We start from the raw sequence: 25079 nt of genomic DNA on the forward strand, positions 1-25079 counted from the left end.
CAGGCATTAATGAAGAAAAAAGATGAAGACATAGCAGCTTTGAGAAAGCAAATTAAGCTATCACCTACCCTTCACCCTCAGACTGAAGGTGTTGCCCAGCAAAAGAAAGATGAAGATGTGGTTTCTTTGCTCTTAGCCCTACATAAGAGGCTGATAGAGACAGAGGGTGCTTTGGAGGCGACCCTAAAGCAAAGGAAAGAAGAGCAAGCACTTCAGCTACCACAAGCAACCATAAATATTGAGGATACTCCTCAAATAATAACTCCACCAGCTCCTCCCACCGGGCAAACATCAGAGGCAGGCCTTTCAGGCTCAGCACCAGCACCGGAAGTGACAGCACAGGTACCCAGCCTCAGCATGCAAAATATGATGAAGGAGCTTGAAGCTCTAGAGGTATAGATGGCTGAACTGAAAGAGGCTAAAGAAAATTTAGCCACGCTTGAAGAAAAATATGACAAATCCAAGAAGAATTTGGCTGAAAGGGCAAGAGAGATAAGAGCTCTTGAAAAAAGGATAAAGGAGTTAGAAAAAGAGCTTACTCTGGACAAAACTATAAGTGAAATCAAGAATATTCTATGGGCCAACATTGGTCAATCCATTACAGACCAATGGCATTCCATTGAAACTATCCATGAGCAAATGGATCTCTTAAGCAGGGCCAAATCAGAAAATCAAAGAGCCCGGGCATCCCTAGGGAATATGCCTGAAATAGCCAACAAAATGATTCAAGTCCTTAACAATCGCATTGGCCTTCAACTAGTAGGAATGGGTATCATAAAAAGGACTGATACCATTTTACTAATAAAGAGGGTGCTTACCTTGAGGAATTATGTGCAGACATTGGACAGAAAGTGTCAAGAAATGCAAACAGAGGTAAATGAATTTATTGCAAAAATCATAGCATTGCATAACAGAGGTCTTCCCAGCTTGGTAACTAGTGCAGGAAGGTTATTATCACATGAACATTATGCCAAGAGGGTCAACAATTATGCAACAAATCAAATAACAGCATCCACAAGCATTTCAGAGGAAACAGGGCCCCCATCTGGGCAGACTCTCTACGAGAAGTTAGAAAATTTGTTTTTTATTGAGCATGAGATCAAGCACCTTTTTGAAGTGCCTCCAAATTACTACAAATACACTGAAGCTGATGAGACTCTGATTAAAATACAGAGACACCAATTGCCTACTGAAGATTGGTGGAGAGGCATGATAGAAACATTACTTTGATAAATCAAATTTTGTTTGAAGTCTTTTTGATCAATCTCGAGTCAGCATTTTCAAATGACTCACATGTTCAATCTACCTAGGCAGCAATAGGAAGAGCAGCTGGATAACAAGGATAGTGACTTGGCACACATGAATGAGTGCAGATGACGGGGCTAAAGCAGCCACGTCGTGACAAGGCAACAAAAGGTGAAATTCCTCGAAATGGATGCAAAGCACTCGGCCAGCCCAGTTGGTTGCAAAGTCAAAGAACTCTGACAGAAATGAACAGCTGTTGTTTGTCTATTTTAATAGCAATAACTGTTGTATCTACTATTTTTGGGAAGTTGGTAAGAAAGTTATGAGTTAATGACTCATCTTTCAGATATTTTGTGAAACACTTTTGTATATATATCCCCACGCATAACTTATTTGGGGTTGTTGATTTTATTCTGGAGAGCTCTGTTGTATCTTCTCAGAGTTGAATACAAGAAGCTGTTAGTTTTCTCAATTTGGCTTTGCTTGGACATGTTGTGATGAGATTGCTGGCTACTGCAGGATTCCCGTGTTATCTCATGATGCAATAAGTTTTTCTGAACCGTGTTTTGTCTTTTCTTTGTTTACAGAACCCATCTATGCTCTATGTTTAATAATCTTAGCAGTAAGGAAAAAGAATAGTTCAGGATTTGTCCATAGAGGCACCTTAAACTCAATCTTTGTTGCTAATTATGTTTTCTTCAGAACTAGTTATAAATGTGGAATTCTTAAATGCTCCCATTTACTCTAACTTTTCCATGGTGAAATCTATTCAGGAATTCTTAATTGCTCTTGAATAGCATTCAACCCTTTATTCTCATTTTTACAGTGAAAGAAATCTTCATTGCCTTTCATTGTGTGAGTTCATACTGTTTTTCCTTTAAATCGAATGTTTGTTTCATGAATACCTGTCTGGCCCTGCAGTGACACTATCTTTATCACATACTCTAAGCGACACACAATCATGGACTCCCATTTCCCAATGGAATAAAACTCTCTGAATATTGCATGCCCCTCTTTTAGAAGATATCATTCAACCAAACTTCAAACAAAATTCAGTGTTTCATAGCTAGCCTAAAATTCCCAAAACAAAGATATATCAGAAAGAGAGAGCCCTCTCTAATTGCATGTAGGCTAGAACCTGCAATCCAAAGATTGGTTTGTGGTTACCTCGGCCGTATTCCCTTAGGAGTCAAAGGGAACAACCTGAGTGATAACATTATTGGCGACTCCACTGGGGATAAAAACAAATTTTTCAACTGCTGCCTACTCCTTAATGCTGTAGATAAATTCTGAATGACAGCCAGAAAGCCTTGGAAACTGTTTTTGCTTTGCATTTGCAGGAGTATATAAAAGCTGCGTCAGTCAATCTTTATTCAGTCTTAAGTTTTATACAGCTGTTTCAAAATTCGATCAGTTCCTTGCTAGTTCTAAAAGCATTCCCAGAAAATACCAAAACGTATTCGGAAGCTGGCTCCCAAAAAGAATTCTCGTTATACAAGGTCCAACCCAGATCCAAATCCTCCTGCTGCTTTTGAAAATCCGAACCTAATCCCAAAGATCCTGAGGAAGCAAGAGCAAGTAGAAGATTTTGCTGACAATACTCCTGAAACAGTTAACCCAAGCTGTGTTCCAACCCCTGTCAAGGTTTTATTTCGTTCATCCCCTGCTTCCCCTTGTTCATCATCCACATCTCAAAGCACTCCTTCTACACCTCCATTTCCTGCACATACTACCACTACCACTGCAGCAGTTACTGCTTTTCCAGTTACTCCTATTATCCCCATTGTTCCAGTTGTTCCCTTTATTGTTGTTGTTCCTTTTGTCCCTGTGAATATGGCTAATAGATATGCGCCCTTGCAACTACCTGCTAATCCTGGGGCTTTGCCTCAAGATTACCAGTCCAAAATCACATATTTTGATAGCACTGGTTCTTCCACAGCCCTTCAGCATACCAAGAAAATGCAAGACTATTTCGAGAATTATGAAATAGATGATGATAGTGTGAGGATGAGAATTTTTGTTCAAAGTTTAACAGGTGATGTAAGAACTTGGTTTAGATCACTTGCTGCAAATTCCATAACTACTCCTGATGAGCTTTATCAATCCTTTACCAACAGATGGGAGAAAAAGAAAGACCCCTTGCACATACTAGCTGAGTATGACACAATTAGAAGAGGCCCACAGGAGACTGTCCTGGAGTATTGTGCAAGATTCAATAATGTCTACAATGCAATACCACAGAATTTAAGGCCTCCACCCGACCTTGCCTTGTATAAATTCCCTGATGGATTTGACCCAGATATGGCCTACCAGTTAAAGGAAAGAGCCCCTCAAACTCTTGCAGACATGCAAAATGTTGCTGTTAGTGTAGAAGCCAACCTAATTGCCAAAAGAAATAGGGCCAGAATGGAAAGAAGAACCACCTTTAAGGAAGAACCCTCAGCCCTAGAGCAAAAGCTTGATGCTATTATCAGTGGCATGCAAAGACTAGGAGACAGAGTAGAAAGTGTAGAGAGAAGAGCTTCATGGGAAGGACAACAGTCCAATACTACAAGGAACCCAAATTTTAGGAAAACCCAGAACACAAATGCTGGTAGGGCTGGCCTGGAGCAAGACATAAGACCTCCTTTCCAAGAAAACTTTACTGAAGCATCAACATCAAATGAGCCAATAGATGACACTCACATCAACTTGATGGGCTTAAATGATGAGCAACAGGTTTTCCTAACACAAGAAGACCAGGAGGATAATGATATCAAACAGTTTCAAACCAAGTCAGGGGAGTCATTTGACTTCAAAGAAGGCTATGACACAGCTGTCTATGAAGTTCACAAGCAATATAAGTTAAGAAGCAGGATCATAGATGTCCCTGAACCTGCCAAAACAAAGGATACCAAACAGCCCAAGATGATAAAGGAGAAGGCTATCCTCGTAGAATCAGTTGACAAAATAAATCCAGACCCAAAAGAAATAACAGTAGAAGATGTGACTGAGATATTTCCCGCAAAAAAGCAGCCATGGGTAACATCTTCTTCACAGGACAACCCTGATAATACCCCTCAGAAAGCTTCCAAAACAGATATACTCCAACAGGAAACTGACAATCAAGACAAAGTCACTAAAAACACAGTTGAAAAAGAAAAGTCTGTCACTCATAACACCAAAATTCAATCTGAAAAACCCTTTGATCTTGAGGCAGAGATTGCCAAATTGAAGATAACCATTCCTCTCTCAGAACTCGCCAAACATGATGTGTATAAACAACAAATTAAAAAGTCCCTTAAAATGTCTGAGAATAGAGATGATGTTAATGTACTGGATGACACACCTGAGTTACTTTTTGGACCAGAAGTTGATGGAAAAACAATAAATACAGGTGTCTTACCCTTTTATGTCAGTCTACACATCCATGACAAGATTTTACACAATGCAATGTTTGACTCAGGAGCCTCACATAACCTCATGCCTAAATCTGTAATGGAGAAACTAAACTTAGACATTACAAGACCATACAAGGACTTATTTTCATTTGACTCTAGCCAGGTCAAATGTTTGGGCCTAATCAAAGATTTGTGTGTTTCTCTAGTCCAATACCCAAACAAAACCATCCTGATGGATGTGGTTGTAGCTGATATCCCACCTAAATATGGGATGCTATTATCAAGATCCTGGGGAGCCAAACTCCAGGGATCCCTCCAATTAGACATGTCCTATGCCACTATTTCAGTCTTTGGGCAACCAAAGAGACTGTATAGGGAGACATTGATGAAATATGTAGTGAGCAGTGAGGATAAACCCCAAAATTTTCCTATTTATGCAATTCATTCTGACATGGATTCTTTTATCCTGTCTAATGATGATGCTTGCCCTATAGCTGATGATAAACCTTTGGCCCTGGAACAAGAAACACTCACAATTAAGCAGTCAGTTGTCCAAAACCTTGAAACTGTTTTAGAAGATAAATCACATAAAAAACAAGAATCTCAATTGTCCATTCCAAATTCAACTGAGCCTCCTAATACTGTTCAAAATCAAGGCATCCTCTGGTACCTTGAGTTTGATGGCTCAGTTAACAGATTAGGAGCAGGAGCAGGAGTGTGGATCCACAATAGGCAAAACAATCATGCAGAGGGTCGTGCCTATAGGCTAAATTTCAGATGCACTAACAACATGGTGGAGTATGAAGCCCTCCTACTAGGGCTCAAATTAATCAAATCCTTACAGGCAACAAGAGTGTCAATTCTAGGAGATTCTGACCTGATTATTCAACAAATGAAAGGCAGTTTTGTCACTAATGACAATAGATTGAGAGCATACAGATCTGCTGCAACTGAAATACTTAACACTTTCACTGAATCCCAACTTACTAAGATATCAAGAACTCATAACCTCCATGCACACAGTCTGGCCACTTTTGCTAGCACTTGTAAATTGCCCTTTGAGCCTAATCACTGTTTCATAGCTGAGATAAAGCACAGACCTGCTGTTCCAAACAATGTCAAAGACTGGCAAGTCTTTGAAAATGATGCACAAATAAATAACTTCCTAACTTTACAGCATGAATTTTCAGGTTTAAATATTGATGCTGATGCTATGGATGACCTACAACAGCAGATGAACCAAAACCAACAAACCATATCAGCTCAAACAGCAAGTAAAATGTTGCACCCTACGACCTTTGATAACAAGAATGTGCAAGAGTTTAAAAAATCAATCTTGATGAAATAACTGAGGCAGAGTCTGAAGTTATTGAATTAAAAGGCAATTTCTTACCCACAGGCCTGAATCCTTTAGAAGACATTTTTGACTCCAATGATATTCCTAAGAAACCAAAGATGCAGCCCCTAAATGCTGCCATTTAAGAATGCAACATTGGAACAGTTTAAAAACCCAAGATAATAAAACTATCAAAGTCTTTGCCCCCTGATCAGAAGCCGAAGTATGTTGACCTCTTTAAAGAGTTCCAAGATGTGTTTGCATGGAGTTATGAGGACTTAAAATCCTATGATACTTCAGTCATTCAACATACTATTCCTCTCAAACCAAATCAAAAGCCTTTCAAACAGAAACTAAGGAGAATTAACCCGATTCTTCTCCCTTTAATTGAGATAGAGGTACAGAAAATGTTTGAAGCAGGTATTATAGTGCCCATTAGATTTTCAGAGTGGGTTTCTAATCTTGTCCCTACAAGGAAAAAAACAGGTGAGATTAGGCTTTGTGTTGACCTCAGAAATTTGAATCAAGTATCCCTCAAAGACAATTACCCCTTACCTAAAATGGATCACATCCTCCAAAGAGTGGTGGGGGCTTCAAGAATTTCATTACTTGATGGGTTTTCAGGCTTTAATCAAATCCTGGTCCACCCGGATGATCAGGATAAAACAGCATTCACAACCCCGTGGGGAACATTTAAATATGTCAAAATGCCTTTCGGACTGAAAAATGCAGGAGCTACCTTTCAACGGGCAATGGATATTGCCTTTGCCAAGGAGATACATGATTTCCTAGTTGTTTACCTTGATGACCTCACCCCTTTTTCAAAATCTGACCAAGAACACCTTAGACACCTAAGGCAAATATTCATGACATGTAGGAAATATGGCATTTCCTTAAATCCCAAGAAGTCTCTGTTTGGTCTAGAGGAGGGTAAATTGCTAGGCCACATTATTTCAAAAGGGGGAATTAGAATTGATCTGGACAGAATTCAAGCCATTCTACAAGTCCCACAACCGAGAAATATAAAAGAATTGCAAGCCTTTTTGGGAAAAATCAACTTTTTAAGAAGATTCATCCCAAACCTAGCAGAATTGATAAGGCTACTAAACCACATGTTGAAAAAAGATTCCAAAGTGAAATGGATGTTGGAGGCCAAACAGGCCTTTGAGGGCATCAAGACTGCCTTGACTCAAACCCCAGTCCTTACAAGTCCCCAATTTGATAGGGACTTCATTATTTTCTCCTTTGCCTCCCAACATACTATTGCTGTTGTTTTACTGCAGAAGGATGATCAAGGGAATGAGAAGCCCATTGCCTTTTTCAGCCGAGCCCTTAGAGATGCACCCTTGAAGTATCAGATCATGGAAAAGCAGGCCTATGCCCTGGTTAAGGCCATCAAAGATTTTAGGATTTATATTCTATACTCTCATGTCACTGCTTATGTGCCAAATGCTATTGTGAAAGACATATTGACTCAAGAAGGGCTAGAAGGCAAAAGAGGCAAGTGGATTGCTAGCATTCTTGAGTATGATATTGAAATAAAACCCACTAAGCTGATAAAAGGACAGGGTTTAGCCAAATTAATGTCTGAAACAAACTTTCAAGCCTTAGACATCAATGAACTGGACAATGAACCAGAGCTGGTGACTCCACAGATCAATATAGCCTTTGAACAATCCCCCTGGTATGCTGATATTTGTTATATATTGCAAAACCTGTGTGCTCCCCCAGGGTTGTCCAGAACTAAAAGCAGATTTTTAAGAATGAAAGCTTCTAAATTTTGTGTTGCAGATGGTGCCTTATTGTGGAAAAATCATGAAGGTATATTGCTTAATTGTTTAACTATGAATCAAACTGACAATGTTATGAGAGATTTTCATGCAGGGGATTGTGGAGGACATCTGTATTGGAAATCCACTGTGGATAAGATATTAAGGGCTGGCTACTATTGGCCTGTTATATTTGCAGATGTCAAGAAATTTGTTACTTCATGTCATAAGTGTCAGATATTTGAAGGCAAAAGAAAATTACTGCCATTACCCCTTAAGCCCATTTCAACAGAGAAGCCTTTTCAACAATGGGGCTTAGATTTTATTGGGGAAATTCATCCTTCATCTTCAGGTCAGCAGAAATGGATCCTGACAACCATGGACTATTTTACCAAGTGGATTGAGGTTGTTCCATGCAGACAAGCAAATGACTCCACTATCATTCAGTTCCTTGAAACTAATATTTTGTCCAGATTTGGTTGCCCTGAAAAGATCATTACAGACAATGTTGTTGCCTTCAGATCCAAGAAAATGGTCAACTTTTGCCATAAGTTTCATATCACTTTGGGCCATCAAGGCAATGGTTTAGCTGAATCATCTAATAAGAGCCTTATTAACATCATTAAGAAGATATTGGAGGAAAACAAGAAAAATTGGCACAAAAAACTTGTAAATGCCTTATGGGCAGAAAGATTGACAACCAAGAGATCTATTGGGACCAGCCCATATGAGTTGGTTTATGGTATGGAGGCCAAGTTTCCCTCATCACTAGGGGTTCCTGTCATCAAGTTACTTCAAGAATTTCTAGCTGAGCCCAATGATATACAAAGAAGAATTAACCAAACTATTTGTTTGCAGTAGACTAGAGACCAAGTGTACAACAAAGTTCAGGTTTTACAAGAGAAACTCAAGAAAATCTTTGACAAAAGAACCAAAGCAGAAGATTTTTTCATTGGGAATAAAGTGCTTAAATGGGATTCAAGAAGAGAGGACAAGGGAAAACATGGCAAATTTGATTCGCTCTGGAGAGGGCCCTTTGTTATTCAAGCAGTGCAAGGAAACAACACATATTTTTTTAAAAATCTGGATGGCAATGAGGTTGAAGAGGGCCCTGTAAATGGTCGAATGCTAAAGCACTATTTTGACTACTTTCCATGTATATAACCCAAGGCTGCCTTGTACATTAATAGTTGTTTTTAGTAGTTTGTTTTCAGCAGGCAAATAGAGTTCCAGTTTCACAAATTTTGGGAATGATCAAGGGAAAAGGTACTACTTCAAGATCTTTTGTTTTGCCTTGCAAAGCTCCAGTTTTGGTCATCTAGAAAGCAAAAGTTCCAGATTTTGGCAAAGGTCAAGGACCAAGGCATTCTGACCTGTTGTTCTTGGTCTTTCATATGAAAAAACCATCCCCAAGTGGAGCCACTGTTAGCCTCCTATACCAATAGGTTTCATATATCATGATTGGCAGGGGAAATTCCAAATATGTTCTACTTTGATGATGCAAAGGTCCCATATTTGTGTGTAAAAACACATCTGTAAACAATTTTGTTGATGTCCTACTTGTTGATGGGTGATCCAACAGTGTAATCTGGATCATGCCATGTTTAAATTGATGTTGTAGAATAGAGAAAGAGAATCTGTCCAAACAGTTTAAGCTTGGCAGATCAGTAGTTAGGTAGAGAACAAAGGCGCCCAACTGCTTAATCTGGGCCCTTGGAAGTGATAAGGGTAGTTTTAGATAGCAAATCATTTGAAAAGAAAAAGAAAATATCAATTGAGGGTTTGCAAGTCTAAGTGCACCCTCCCTGAAGTAACAAAAAATGCTAGGTACTAAGATGGGTAGGTAGATAGGGGTTGCCGAAGCCTGATTTTCTTCATGAGTTAGCTTGACAAAGAAAGTTTATATTGGCAAGAACAGAACTGTTTATTCAGCATTTTGATAACAAAATATGGAAGCATGTCTAATTTCCCCTTTTCCCCATAAAACCTCTTTCTAACATCCCTCCATGGACCATTGGGTTCTTCCCAACAAAGTCCTGCTATCACTTTCTCTTTTGAGAAACATCAAGTCAAAGAGTTGGTTTCCATCACACAAGAAAGCCACATTTTCTGTGTAAAATCATTTCCCACTCTCATCTGCTTCTAAGCCTAAGTTTACTCCTTAAACTTAGCTCCTAGTTCCTCTTTGACATCCCAAATTCATATTAACTTCTAAGCTTACTATATAGCTCCCTAAGTTTTCCCCTTCCCTTATTATTATAGAATTTTATGTAAAAATCCCAAAAATATGTACATATCCTCCCCTTGGGCAGTTTAGCCATATATCCCAAAGTTTGGAAGTGTGATGAAGTCGGAGTCCCATGTAAATATCTGTTCATACTATAATCGGGAATTAAATTAACACCTGGTTGATTTAATAACCCTTACCCACCTTATAAACTGTAATGTCATGTTTTCCCCGTTTATTATGCAAATTTTCGCAAAACCCACAATTATCATTTATCCAAAGTTTTTATGTCTCGGCGCGTTTACCGAAAAAAGAAAAAATAATTAAATATTGGTCGGGTCCCGCCGTAATCTCGCTGGCTGTTTCGTCTCCCGTCTACCGTCGGATCTGGGCCCTCCCATCCGATGGTCATCAGGTATTTCGGAACCCCTCCGCCGACCGACCGTTAGTGCCCAAAATTGTCAGATTGCTGACGTATTGCTAGGGGCGCACGTCCATTTCTTATTGAATCAGGCAGCCTCTGACAGATATTGGACCCGTACCACAAGCGGTCCGATAAAACCGCTTACCACTGTTTCTTTTCCGCCCATATCATCGTTGCGTCATAATTACGTCAGCAGTTGTGTCAACTCCCATTTCGCTGTCAATCTGACATGGCTGCTACGTCATCCCTCCACATCAACCCAGTTACGCATTGCCACGTCACCTGCCGTACCCAGACCTGACCAGTGACGTCATGCTGATGTCATTTATTAAAAAGGCGCCAAAAATCTCATTTTTTCCATATTTTGCGCAAAATCACGATTTTTCTCACTTTTTCATTTGACAAGCGCTTTACCACCTGCATGCTGTTTTCACGTTGTTGTTCGCCAACTCCAGAATTGAACTCTTGAGCTGCTGCCACTGCGGATTCACAACTATCGACACCCCAGGCCTCATAATTATCAGGTATTTACCATTTCCTCTGCGCAACCTGGTTTTCGAGTTTCCCTGTATTAAGAAATTCTAAGCAAATGGTCAAATTCCCTGTGTTCTCAGACCCTGTAATTGCCAAATTAAACCAGAGAAAATCTGAAAGGGGGTCCCGGGTCCCATTCTGCTCCATCCTCACAATTCTTGCTCCATTTCCAACTCAAATCCGTTAGCAAACACATTCCACTTCGCAAGGCAGCCCGCTGGATTACAATTCACCCCTTCCACCTCTTTCAGCGGCATTTTCACTCTGTTAACCCAATTCACCTTCATTCTCATCTCTGCAAGTTATTTCATCGACCATAATTTACTGTTCAGTGCCAGCTTTGCTAAACCAAAGCACAATTCAACTCCAAGTGACAACTAAGCAATGGAGACCCCTATGGCATTGAATATTGCACCCCTGAATGCCCCACATAGAGCCTAGAATGGTTCGCCCTTGCTGACAGGAATTATCAAACGAAGGAAACGGTTGAAATAAGCAACAAATATCACATAGAAATCGTTTGTGAGCTAAAGAAGAAACACAGAAGCAGTACTGATGACATGGGTATCTGGGAGTCCAACTTGCCCATCTATTATCTTCCACAAGTGAATGTCTTCCCTGACTTGATTCACCAATGTTGTGCAAATTATGATCCAAATCAAAGGGTTGTCCTCAGTCCTTCAGGCTCTGTTTTATTCCGCATCACCCCTGAAGCCATCAACCAAATGCTTCATTTTCAATCAGCAAAACCATTGACTCCTCTTTCTATGCAACACCTGATAGACCAAGGTACCAAGCTGCCCAGCTCAGAGGTCACAAGGATTGGCCAATTGTTCATGCTCCCAGATTACCAGCCCCGGCAACCTCCTCCTTATCTACATGTCTGGTTCAATGAAACAGGGAGACTGCTAGTAGACATGATATCCTGCATCTTAGGATTCAATACCAGTGAGTATGTTGATGAGGTTATCTTGGTAATGCTATCCATGTTCACTCCAGGACAGCCCCCTGTTGTCCAGTATGATTATGCCACATTCATTGCTGACAGAATTCATGAGAAATTCATGAATCTGGAGAGAGAGAGAGTATTCAAATATACCTCATACATATATCATTTGATATTATACAATCAGCCTGACAGTTTCCCTATTTTCTTCAAGAAGCTGGATGCAAAAGGAAACAGGAGGTCAGTGATATTCTGGACACCAGTCTGTCACCATATCTTTTACTCTCCATACAACTACTATGAGTTCATTGATCTGTTCATTCATCCAGCCTTGTCCCTGCTGCAGAGTTCTCCTCCTCCTAGACTCACCGATGAAATGCAGAAGATCCTCCAGCTTTCAAAGAACTATAGCATTGGAGATTGGTACTTCTACCAAGACCACACAGTAATCAGAGTATATGGCTGTGAGCTAGCCCCATACAGACTGCCAAAGTACATTCCCATGAGACTTTTTTCCCTAGAGTACTTTCGACAATTTGGCAATTCAGACATGGTACACTTCCATAGCAAAAATAAGAAAGCACAGCTGAAAATTAAGCACCAACTGGGTCCATTCATTTTTAATAAGAGGGAAGAAGCTTGGGGAGAGGCAGACAAGATCCTAAAAATCTTCCAGCTCAAAACAAGCTTCTATTGGGCACCATATGACCCTAATCATTTCATAAGCCTCAGAAGAATCAAGTATAGGCTTGCTACCTATGATCACCTTAGCATTCCACAAATTGAAAAATATGCTAACCAACTAGAGTGGAGAGAAGGCACATTAGTGGAGAATTATTCTGAAGAAGAATTAGCAGAAAGAGCAATTAAGAAATTAGAAAAAGCAGTTGACTTGGAATATTTTGGACAGGTTTGCTCCCCAGCCCCTCGGCATCTTGGAGAAAGTGCCTCATCTTCCACTGTTCCCCAGCAGTTTGCCCAAGCAGCTGGCCAAGCAGCAACCACAGCTAAAGAAAAGGAAATACAGCAAGAACAGCCACTCCCCAATTTGGAGCAACCAGAGGAAATGGCTGAGCAACCTGCCTCCACAGACCAGCAAACTCAAGAAAAAATACCTCCAATGCAGGAAGCAACAGTTGAAGCTACAGTTTTACAAACACCAGCAAATGAGGAAAGAATGAAGAAAAGGGATAGACAAGAGGAGACTCCTCCTACCACTTCAATAGATCAGCAAGGTGAGAAAAGGAAAAGACTTAATCCTTTCTCTGAGGAGGAAATGCCTCACAGACCAACTATGGGCATGGGTCCTCCTAGCACAGAAGCATCAGCAAGCTCCTTTCAGCAGGAGCAAGAGAGACAGCAAGGAGGGGAGGTCAGCTCCTCAGGGCAACAATTAAGATCAGAATCAAGCATCAAAAAGCAATTCACAGACATAAAAGTAAGAAATGAGCCGGTTAGATACCAGCTCTATAACCAGCTGCTCAGGATGGCACCAACCAATCAAGAAAGGCTCATGTCAGCCTATGATATTCAAGAAGGAAAGATGATTCTCATTCATTTTAGACTTGCCATACAGCAACCTCAGTCAGCTGCAAACTACATCAGAACTAACTTGGAAGTGTTTGCCAAAGACATCCACCCCATGGACCAGATCGAGCTACACAAGCAAACAGGGGAGATGGTCTATTCTACATTGGCTAATAAAACTCTTGATCCGGATTTAAGCAGGAATGCAATAGATTATAGAGATAACCATAAATACAGAGATGCGATAACCATAAATACAGAGATGCAGCGGAAATAATACTTCATTTCATTAATGGAAAATACTGAAATATGCTTACAACCAGAAATGGAAATAAACCAGCTAGGGCGATGGTAGCTTATCTCTGAGAAGAGATGTGCGGCTACATGCCTCTGAACTGTTCCGAACTGAGTTACAATGAGGCTCGAAGGCCTATTTATTGTTGAGAAACAATGGAAAACCCTTCACATCCCGAAATCTAACCCTAGAAGATGAAACGCCAAATTGTGGGCCCCGTTTGGGTAAATTGGTACATCAATTTCCCGGGGTCGTAACTTTGGCATACGATCTCTGTTTGACGCGTATGATAGCTCGTTAGAAAGATCTATCCGAGTACTACCACTTTGGGAGGCAACATGGGTCCATGGACCCATGTTGCCCCAGATTCCCAAAAAAACGTCGTTTAAGGCCTAAAAACGGCTCCGGAAGTTCAGGACCCGAAAAACTGCTAAAAATAGTAAACTGTGATACAATTTAGGAAACTGAAAAGACTGAAAGACACAGTTGTGGGGGTCCAAATGGGTTGGTGGGTGGCCACCAACATCCACCTGGATCATTCCTCCCCCCTTAGGAAGCAATGGTCCCCATTGCGTTGAGTTCCTCCATCTGCTGAACTTGTCCTGTAATCTCTGATGTGTCCAGTGATGGTGGGAAGCATGATCAACGATGGTCCACATTGAACATTTGGTGCAAGTGAAGGAATGGAGGAATGATGTGCTCCAAAGCATTGTTCCCCATTGCCTTGGTACTGCTGTAAGGACCATGTCGGAGTGGTCTGAGCTTCTGATGGGTTCTGGTAAGGCGTTCTTTCTGTCGATGCAACCAGACTTTGTTGCCCACCTGAAACTTGTGTGGTACCCATGTGGGTGAGGAGAAGTTGTTCCTGTGTTTTGTCATGACCGTATCCCTTTGTTGCTGCTGCTGCATGGAGGAACCCTTTGCAGGGGTCATGGATGTAGCAACGATCTTCCCCTTATTTCGGGAGTGAACCAGACAGATGAATTTCCTGGTCTGTGATATGAGCTTGCTGCCTTTCTTGGTAGTGATCAAGGATGTGGCAGTAGGTGGGGCTACCTCCGGTATCCTGTATAATGAATTATTCAAAGAAATAATGACAGCACGAGGCCTGGACTCATACACAGCATGTCGCCTCCACAAGTATGGTTGGCCTAATAATACATCGCAAACATCCAGAGGTGTAACATCACACAATACCTCGTCTGTGAAGGGCTTGATGCTATATGGAAGGCGGCACTGCTGGCGAACTTTGAGATCTCGTCCTTCATGAAGCCACCCGATACTGTACGGCTGTGGGTGCGGTGTAGTCGGTAGGCCCAACCGCTTCACGACCTCTACTGAAACGAGGTTCTTTTGGCTACCACTGTCGACAATGAATCGCAGCGGTGAACCCTTCACCCACATCTGTGAGTGGAAAAGACGCTCCCCCTCCTCTGGATCTTCGGGCTCATTTTTCTTGATCTTGGCGGTGGCAACAGTGGCACTGGGATCCGCATCAATGATCTGCTTCCCTTTACCATTCCCCTTGTCGGGTTCTGGCTCAGGGTCGGAACATGCATCTGATTCGGAAGCCTTCAACTCGGCCACCAGCGACTGCTTGGTCCGACACTCACTTGTGTTATGAGTGGGACTCTTGTGGAACTCACACCACTTCCCTGTGTCCTTCTTCGACTTCATGGTGTTGTTCTTTTCTTGCGGCTTCGACGGGTTGTCTTGGTTCACCCCGCCTTGGCTTTGTCCTTTGGGCTTCGGATTTGCAGATCCAAAATCTCGCTTCTTCTGTTTGAACTTTTTCTCGATTTTGACAGCGTATCGGTATGCTGTGCCGAGTGAGGAGATGTTCAAGAACACCATCTCTTCCTGGATGTATCTGTGCAAGCAACCACGGTATTTGAGTACCAGATGTAGCTCAGAATCTTTGATACCCAACTGTGTACGAAGGGTATGAAAAATGTTTGTGAACTCCGGCACATCTTGGTCTCGTCCCTGCCGCAGTGTGGTCCATTTGATGTATTTGTCCTCATAGGTTCCGACAAGGTAGTATTGCTCCTTGATGGCATCTCGGAAGTCATTCCAAGTGGGTGCGACTGAAAATAGTGAGCCTGTACTTTCATCCTTCTGCTCGCAGTATGTTTCCCACCAGTCCTTGACGTGGGGGGCTGCTTTGAGAAGGGCAAAAACAATCTTTTCCCGACTCGAAAATACATGAACAGAAAAATACCCATCTAGCAGATTTAACCATTTATCTACGGCATCTGCGTCTATTTGACCCTCGAAGATGGGGATTTCAAAATTAACTTGTACCTTAAACGGCGTGGCGTTTCCAGAGTCGCTGTTGGAAGCCGATGCGTCGCCCCTAGGCAGCCGCTGAAGGATCTGCGCAAAGCTATCCATCATCGCGTTCCTTTGCCGCTCAAGCGCTTCTTCGAGCAAGATTTTGATAGGATCTCCTGCCCCCTCGTCTTTCTTCTCATCCGCCATGGGAGGCCGTCGGGATTTGCGAGGCTGGTCTTGCAAAGGTTCGACCAGTTCAAGCCCTAACTCCTTATATCCCGACCTCGTTGGGGACATGCAAAGAAAAACAGAGAAAAAGCAGACCGCTCTGATACCACTGATCCGGATTTAAGCAGGAACGCAATAGATTATAGAGATAACCATAAATACAGAGATGCGATAACCATAAATACAGAGATGCAGCGGAAATAATACTTCATTTCATTAATGGAAAATACTGAAATATGCTTACAACCAGAAATGGAAATAAACCAGCTAGGGCGATGGTAGCTTATCTCTGAGAAGAGATGTGCGGCTACATGCCTCTGAACTGTTCCGAACTGAGTTACAATGAGGCTCGAAGGCCTATTTATTGTTGAGAAACAATGGAAAACCCTTCACATCCCGAAATCTAACCCTAGAAGATGAAACGCCAAATTGTGGGCCCCGTTTGGGTAAATTGGTACATCAATTTCCCGGGGTCGTAACTTTGGCATACGATCTCCGTTTGACGCGTATGATAGCTCGTTAGAAAGATATATCCGAGTACTACCACTTTGGGAGGCAACATGGGTCCATGGATCCATGTTGCCCCAGATTCCCAAAAAAACGTCGTTTAAGGCCTCAAAATGGCTCCGGAAGTTCAGGACCCGAAAAACTGCTAAAAATAGTAAACTATGATACAATTTAGGAAACTGAAAAGACTGAAAGACACAGTTGTGGGGGTCCAAATGGGTTGGTGGGTGGCCACCAACATCCACCTGGATCAACTCTATTAGCACATAAATTACAAAATTCTCTACATAACACTATTGCCCAGTTAGAATTAGAGAAGGCTTCATCTCAAGCCAAGGACAACAGAATCAAGTCCTTGGAAGAAATTATTATAGAGCTGGGACATGATCCAAATGACCCTAAGGGTGTGCAGGCATTAATGAAGAAAAAAGATGAAGACATAGCAGCTTTGAGAAAGCAAATTAAGCTATCACCTACCCTTCACCCTCAGACTGAAGGTGTTGCCCAGCAAAAGAAAGATGAAGATGTGGTTGCTTTGCTCTTAGCCCTACATAAGAGGTTGATAGAGACAGAGGGTGCTTTGGAGGCGACCCTAAAGCAAAGGCAAGAAGAGCAAGCACTTCAGCCACCACAAGCAACCATAAATATTGAGGATACTCCTCAAATAATAACTCCACCAACTCCTCCCACCAGGCAAACATCAGAGGCAGGCCTTTCAGGCTCAGCACCAGCACCGGAAATGACAGCACAGGTACCCAGCCTCGGCATGCAGAATATGATGAAGGATCTTGAAGCTCTAGAAGTACAGATGGCTGAACTGAAAGAGGCTAAAGAAAAGTTAGCCAAGCTTGAAGAAAAATATGACAAATCCAAGCAGAATTTGGCTGAAAGGGCAAGAGAGATAAGAGCTCTTGAAAAAAGGATAAAGGAGTTAGAAAAAGAGCTTACTCTGGACAAAACTATAAGTGAAATCAAGAAGATTCTATGGGCCAACATTGGTCAATCCATTACAGACCAATGGCAGTCCATTGAAACTATCCATGAGCAAATGGATCTCCTAAGCAGGGCCAAATCAGAAAATCAAAGAGCCCGGGCATCCCTAGGGAATATGCCTGAAATAGCCAACAGAATGATTCAAGTCCTTAACAATCGCACTGGCCTTCAGCTAGCAGGAATGGGTATCAGAAACAGGACTGATACCATTTTACTAATAAAGAGGGTGCTTACCTTGAGGAATTATGTGCAGACATTGGACAGAAAGTGTCAAGAAATGCAAACAGAGGTAAATGAATTTATTGCAAAAATCACAGCATTGCATAACAGAGGTCTTCCCAGCTTGGTAACTAGTGCAGGAAGGTTATTATCACATGAACATTATGCCAAGAGGGTCAACAATTATGCAACAAATCAAATAACAGCATCCGCAAGCATTTCAGAGGAAACAGGGCCCCCATCTGGGCAGACTCTCTATGAGAAGTTAGAAAATTTGTTTTTTATTGAGCATGAGATCAAGCACCTTTTTGAAGTGCCTCCAAATTACTACAAATACACTGAAGCTGATGAGACTCTGATTAAAATACAGAGACACCAATTGCCTACTGAAGATTGGTGGAGAGGCATGATAGAAACATTACTTTGATAAATCAAATTTTGTTTGAAGTCTTTTTGATCAATCTCGAGTCAGCATTTTCAAATGACTCACATGTTCAATCTACCTGGGCGGCAATAGGAAGAGCAGCTGGATAACAAGGATAGTGACTTGGCACAAATGAACGAGTGCAGATGACGGGGCTAAAGCAGCCACGCCGTGACAAGGCAGCAAAAGGCGAAATTCCTCGAAATGGATGCAAAGCACTCGGCCGACCCAGTTGGTTGCAAAGTCAAAGAACTCTGACAGAAATGAACAGCTGTTGTTTGTCTATTTTAATAGCAATAACTGTTGTATCTACTATTTTTGGGAAGTTGGTAAGAAATTTATGAGTTAATGACTCATCTTTCAGATATTTTGTGAAACACTTTTGTATATATATCCCCACGCATAACTTATTTGGGGTTGTTGATTTTATTCTGGAGAGCTCTAATGTATCTTCTCAGAGTTGAATACAAGAAGTTGTTAGTGTTCTCAATTTGGCTTTGCTTAGACATGTTGAGATAAGATTGCTGGCTACTGCAGGATTCCCGTGTTATCTCATGATGCAGTAAGTTTTTTTGAACCGTGTTTTGTCTTTTCTTTGTTTACAGAACCCATCTATGCTCTATGTTTAATAATCTTAGCAGTAAGGAAAAAGAATAGTTCAGGATTTGTCCATAGAGGCACCTTAAACTCAATCTTTGTTGCTAATTATGTTTTCTTCAGAACTAGTTATAAATGTGGAATTCTTAAATGCTCCCATTTACTCTAACTTTTCCATGGTGAAATCTATTCAGGAATTCTTAATTGCTCTTGAATAGCATTCAACCCTTTATTCTCATTTTTACAGTGAAAGAAATCTTCATTGCCTTTCATTGTGTGAGTTCATACTGTTTTTCCTTTAAATCGAATGTTTGTTTCATGAATACCTGTCTGGCTCTGCAGTGACACTATCTTTATCACATACTCTAAGCGACACACAATCATGGACTCCCATTGCCCAATGGAATAAAACTCTCTGAATATTGCATGCCCCTCTTTTAGAAGATATCATTCAACCAAACTTCAAACAAAATTCAGTGTTTCATAGCTAGCCTAAAATTCCCAAAACAAAGCTAAATCAGAAAGAGAGAGCCCTCTCTGATTGCAGGTAGGCTAGAACCTGCAATCCAAAGATTGGTTTGTGGTTACCTCGGCCGTATTCCCTTAGGAGTCAAAGGGAACAACCTGAGTGTTAACAGGCTTGATCGCAGAGATTGTGCAATGCGCAGTTGGGGCCCATTAGGGGAATTTTGAGGTCTAAAATGGGCTTCATAAGAAAAATGTACAACAAAAATAATCCTTATAAGAACCAATAGGATTCAAGATGATGATGTCAACCATGGGGTATGATTCTCCATTTTTTAAGTAAAAAGGTAAAAATATTAAAAAATAATAAAATAATAAAACTACTTTTCAACTCGTATTTTCAACTTATCTCCCTAACGTTTTACTCGAATTTCAAGAGGGAGTGCTCGTTGGGTGCAAAATATAATTCCTCATCCAAGGAGTACCCATGTTGCATACTTTTTATGGACCTTGCTACGTGAAAAATGAGAAATAAATGAAAAACATGATTGCAATCACATTTTTCATGTATTTATCATTTTTCGTGTAGGATATTCCATTGAAAGTATGCAACATGGGTACTCTTTGGATGAAGAATCAAATTTTTCATCCAACGAGTGTTTGCGCTCGAAATTTGAGTAACCCCATAGGGAGATAGGTTGAAAATATGAGTTGAAAAAATAGTTTTGCCTTTTTTCCTCTAAAATTTGATGATGTAATCTAATATTATTTTATTTTTTCCACTATTATTTTATAATTTCCTTAGGAGGCCCATTTTAGACCTCAAAATTATCCTAATGAGGTTGGATGGATGAATTACGCAATTTTGGAGGCCAAGGCTTGAGATTGAGCACTTAAACTGCACAGTCCTGGAAGGCAGGAACTATACATTACATAGTTTCAAGAGGTAGGGTTGTAGCTTGAGGGTTGGGATTGTGCAATGAGAAGTTTAGGAAGGTCGAATGAGACTAAGTTGTTGTGAATGTTCCGAAATTTAGCTAAGTGTGGGATCAGTGAAACTGATGTGAATAGTTATAAGAATTTATTGTTTTCACATACTTAGATTTCTTTATGACACAACATATATCATCAAGAACACATTAACAACATACTTCCCTTAGTGGGACAACCTTTACGACAACTCATGACAAGTGTGACACTAAAGATACACTTTGCAACGACCGTGACAACATTTGTATGACAATGCTTAAAACTTTGGAAATGAGTGCGATGGAGGTTTACATGGTAATATCGACTCATTTACACAAGGAGAACTTCTTGAAACCATAAAAACAAGCTTATGTACATTGTGTGACACTTAACATGCCAAAAGATTACAAGTGTTAAAGTGTGAACCACACTTGCGATATGTGAATAACAGTGAAAGAAACACATGCAAGAGTGAATATAACATGAAAACAACACTAAGTAAAGTGAAATCAAGCAAAAGCAACAGCTGAAAACATGGAAATGACACTCACAAAAACAAAGGTGCGCAAAAGTGACAGTTTGAAAAACTCACCAAAATAGAAGTACAAACGCAACTAGAAGTGAGAAATTTTTGATGTGAGTATGCACTGACTGTCAACATGGATTGGACATCACACGGGAACATCTTGATGGACCATGGTATGCTTGTTCATTCTTGCATAAAAAATGTGCTCATGAACTTGTTGTAGACTAAGCATGTGTGAGCAAGAACCCTCGACACTTACAATCCAAGAAGGGAGATCAAAAGCATCAACTAACCAAGAAATGACTAAGGAAAGACCAATTGCAAGATCTGTAGTAGGCTCCAAAATTTGAGTGTATGCAAAATTTTGGAGGGTGTTTGCCATAGCAACAACACACTCCTTTTGAAAAGGTTTGTATTCTTTTCTCTTGTGTGGAAAATAAGGTTTAAGAGTGAATATGCTCTTAGGAAAAACATTCGGCATGTCCCTATATTTGTTACTTGCATCCCATAGTGTGGTTGGTTGATATCCCTTAACCTAACCATGTAGAGGTTCGGATATCCCTTCCACAAGTAACATCACCAACTGAACCTTTGATATGTCTATGAACATAACTACTAATCTCAAAAAATCTGATATATATGCCTTCACACTGCCTATTTTTATGAGACGAGCCAACTCTTTGAAATGAATGTTTGGATCCTTCTAGTTAAAAAATTCTACAAGCCTCTGAGTGAACTCAGTGTATAAGGTGATGTTGGCATGACCCATGGTCACTAACCCATGATACCACCACTCATGGGAATCCCCATCCATATGTAATGTCGCCAACTTAATGGCTTTAACATCAGTCATGTGATGTAACTGAAGGTAAGTGTCAAACTTTTGGACCCATGATCTGGATGAGAATTTCGATGACCCTTCAAAATAGGGAATGGCCACCTTTCCCAATGTTTTATGTATCGCTTGATTCTTCCTCAAAAACCTTTGAGCTTCCTTAGGCTTGATTTTTAATTGGAGGTGGAAGAAGTTAGTGAAACTCATAACATCCTAGAACTCACATCCCAATGCTCTATACTCCTCTAGACAATTAGCATAAGAGATCCCTTGACTTGTCTGTTATGTTTGGTCCTCTATCATATCATGTATGAATTGAGGCATGTTAGGTCTAGGTTCTATATTGTATATGTGGGAACGGATTTGCATGGTAGTACGTGCATGGATGCCCTCTTCACTATTAGACCCTTCTCCATTAACTGGTCCTTCTCAGTGGAAATCCATTTATTTGTTATCATGTTCATCAAATTCACCATCTCCTTTTGGACATTAGCCAAATCATTCATTGCATTTATCAAGTTGTTGAATGATTGATTTTCCTTATCCCCCATGTCTAGATCTTCCCTTTCAATTGTCTCTTCTACCCCTGTACCTTTCTAGGGGTGTCTTCTCCCTCTCTTCTCTTTCCTGAAGACTCTTCCTCTTCATAAATGAAGTAGGTTCTTTGACCTTATATTGTCTTTTGTAAGTGACATATGGGTGGTCTTCATATATCATTAAATATGGTTATATTCTACCCCTTAGACCTCATATTGATCCAAGAACATGCTCTCATACCACTATAAAACTCCCACTAGGACATACACCAAACTGACTACTGAAATTTCTGAGTTTCAGTGGAATTTTTCTCTAAGTAATTTTATCAAATAGATTGTGAGCATATTTTTGTAGGTACACCTCAAGTTTTTTGGTAAAATAAACATAAAATACAAAATTTTATGCTCCCAATAAACACTTTAGGATAATAATTTAATGTTGTTAATAAACCTAGCAAGATAGGTACATCACTGAGGTAACAAGATAGTCATAAAACATTCATTCATTCATTTATTATATCTCAGAAAATTACTCAACAATAATAGAGTTTACATGGAAGAGAAAAATAGAGGAACCTAATATATTCCTTCACAGTTTTATCAGTTTTTTACAACTAGGATTGACCACGAATGAGTATTGTTTTCTAAGGTATATTTTGCTCCCTTTATGGCATAAACTCAACAAGGAAATACACGTCCTTTTCTTAGTGATAATGGTTCCCACGCACAGTATTTTTGAATTGGTTCCACGAACAACATATAAGATACTAACACTTCTACATTTGGAAGTTAAAATCGACCCACATTCCTTGCTTCAACAAGCATATGTTGTTGAGAAATCTAGGGCAATGGTATTATGACATTTCTCTTCTAGTGATGATCGTTTGTGAATGATTCTTACTTATTTATATTAGGATATTCTCTTTACTTAGATTATTATTGGTTTCTTCTTCATCAAACATCTACTAATGCATAAAAAATAAAGAGACAAAAGACACAGAATGTAGGAAATCAGCCAGGGCCAAAACCTCTCCAACTTGAGAGGAAAACCCAAATGAATTCTTCTTCTTATAGAGACTTCAATTGATGAATACCAATACCAAGACCTTTGACCTATTTAACCTCTCCAAGACCAAGTTACAAGGTTTCCTTGATGATTTTATTCTTCCTTGAGTCAAGTATATTCAAACACCTTGATTCTTCCTCCTTCTCGGTTGTCCTTCAGAATTTCAGTCCCTTGGAACAGATCTGCAACTTTTAGCCTTAATTCAAAAACCCTAGCACATGAGATTGACCAATCTTGAATCTTGATTTTCCTCGCTCTAGAAGGATACTTCTTCCTTCGCAATTCAATGTGGGATCTTCCTTCTTTTTTTCCCAAAACCACCCTCTTAATATGATTGTAATACCTCTGCCTTTTTTCTACAGTAAACTGCACTGTAGTCTCGAACGTATGAAAGAGATGATCCCTAAAAAATATCAAAAAATAACTCGTTTGACTTCCTTTCTCCTTTGCTTGATGATGAGGATTCTTTATTGATGTCTTCACACTTCTTCTTCTTCAGAATTGGTTGACCGAATTTCTTGTTTTCAAATGGAGGTCAAGCTACCTATATATAGTGTTTTTTCCATTAATATAAGTCAACTTGTGATATGGGTAAGTCGACTTGTCATTCTGGAAGCATCCTATGGCTGACATGAGGAATATCTTGTGACAAGGTCTTGGAGGGATAATAATAATTATTTTACAATGGATTACATGCCCAAAATGGGTCTTCAAACTTTAACATTGACTCTATGAATTTTATGACTTGATGACCAAACCTAATAGCTCAGAATGGGAGCTTTAACTAAAAATATAATTCCTTTATCATGAAACCCATGATTCAAGTATTACAAAAATAACTTTATTTTTCTTCTTTACATAATTTACATAAAATCATAATTACACATGTCATTATGAAGACCGAACCTAGTTACACTTTTTAACATATGTTTGATCCCGCATCTCATGAACTTGACCTAGTACAATACAAATCTTAGTATTCAATACATGGTCCAATCCTCAGCTAAATGATAGGAAACTTAAACCACTTCAATATGCATGCTCGTACCACTAAAGGAATATTAAACTCAACCCTTTATTATCTAGAAAATACACTCCCTCCTTCATAGTTCCCAACCAGGAAGTATAAATGATAACTTGGCCTTCTTTTCTAGTGGGAAAATTGATCATTCCATCTGAGATAAATATGTCTTCCTCATCTAGAATCCCTTGGTGAAGCTCGTCACGAAAACCCAATAGACTTGGCCTCAAGAAACAATTTTTAGCTCGTCCATTCAACCCATAATATCAATTTGGAAACTTGGCACCTCCATATATTTCTCAACCTATCAAGAGTTATGAAAAACAAAAATTTAGAACATAAAATCAACTAATAAAACTATGTACCTAATTTTTCTCCTGCAAATCTTCTTCTTTAAAATGCAATGGAAAAATATGAGTGATTCCACTCTCTAGATCAATTAGAATGTATAGTTTCAACATCGAAGCTAGCAATGGTGGCTAAGGTTTATCAAACCTTAATATTCTCTCCAAAAACTCTCAAAGAGATCCTTTTATAAAAATGCAAGTGGTAGAATGAGGAGAGGCTCCTCATTTTTCCCATTTTATAATTTAGTGGCCACTTTTGCCTCCATTTTACCTTTTCAACTTTATAAAGTCACTTTAAGAACTTTTCACTTTATAAAATGAAAATGACTTTTCATTGGCCTAGGATATCTACACCCTATCACCCCTTAAGCACTTTTAATGTTTTCCTA

Source organism: Pinus tabuliformis, chromosome 2_1 (assembly GCF_031772625.1).
Source record: "Pinus tabuliformis cultivar Carrire ecotype Pingquan chromosome 2_1, CPIR1, whole genome shotgun sequence".
NCBI lineage: Eukaryota > Viridiplantae > Streptophyta > Pinopsida > Pinales > Pinaceae > Pinus > Pinus tabuliformis.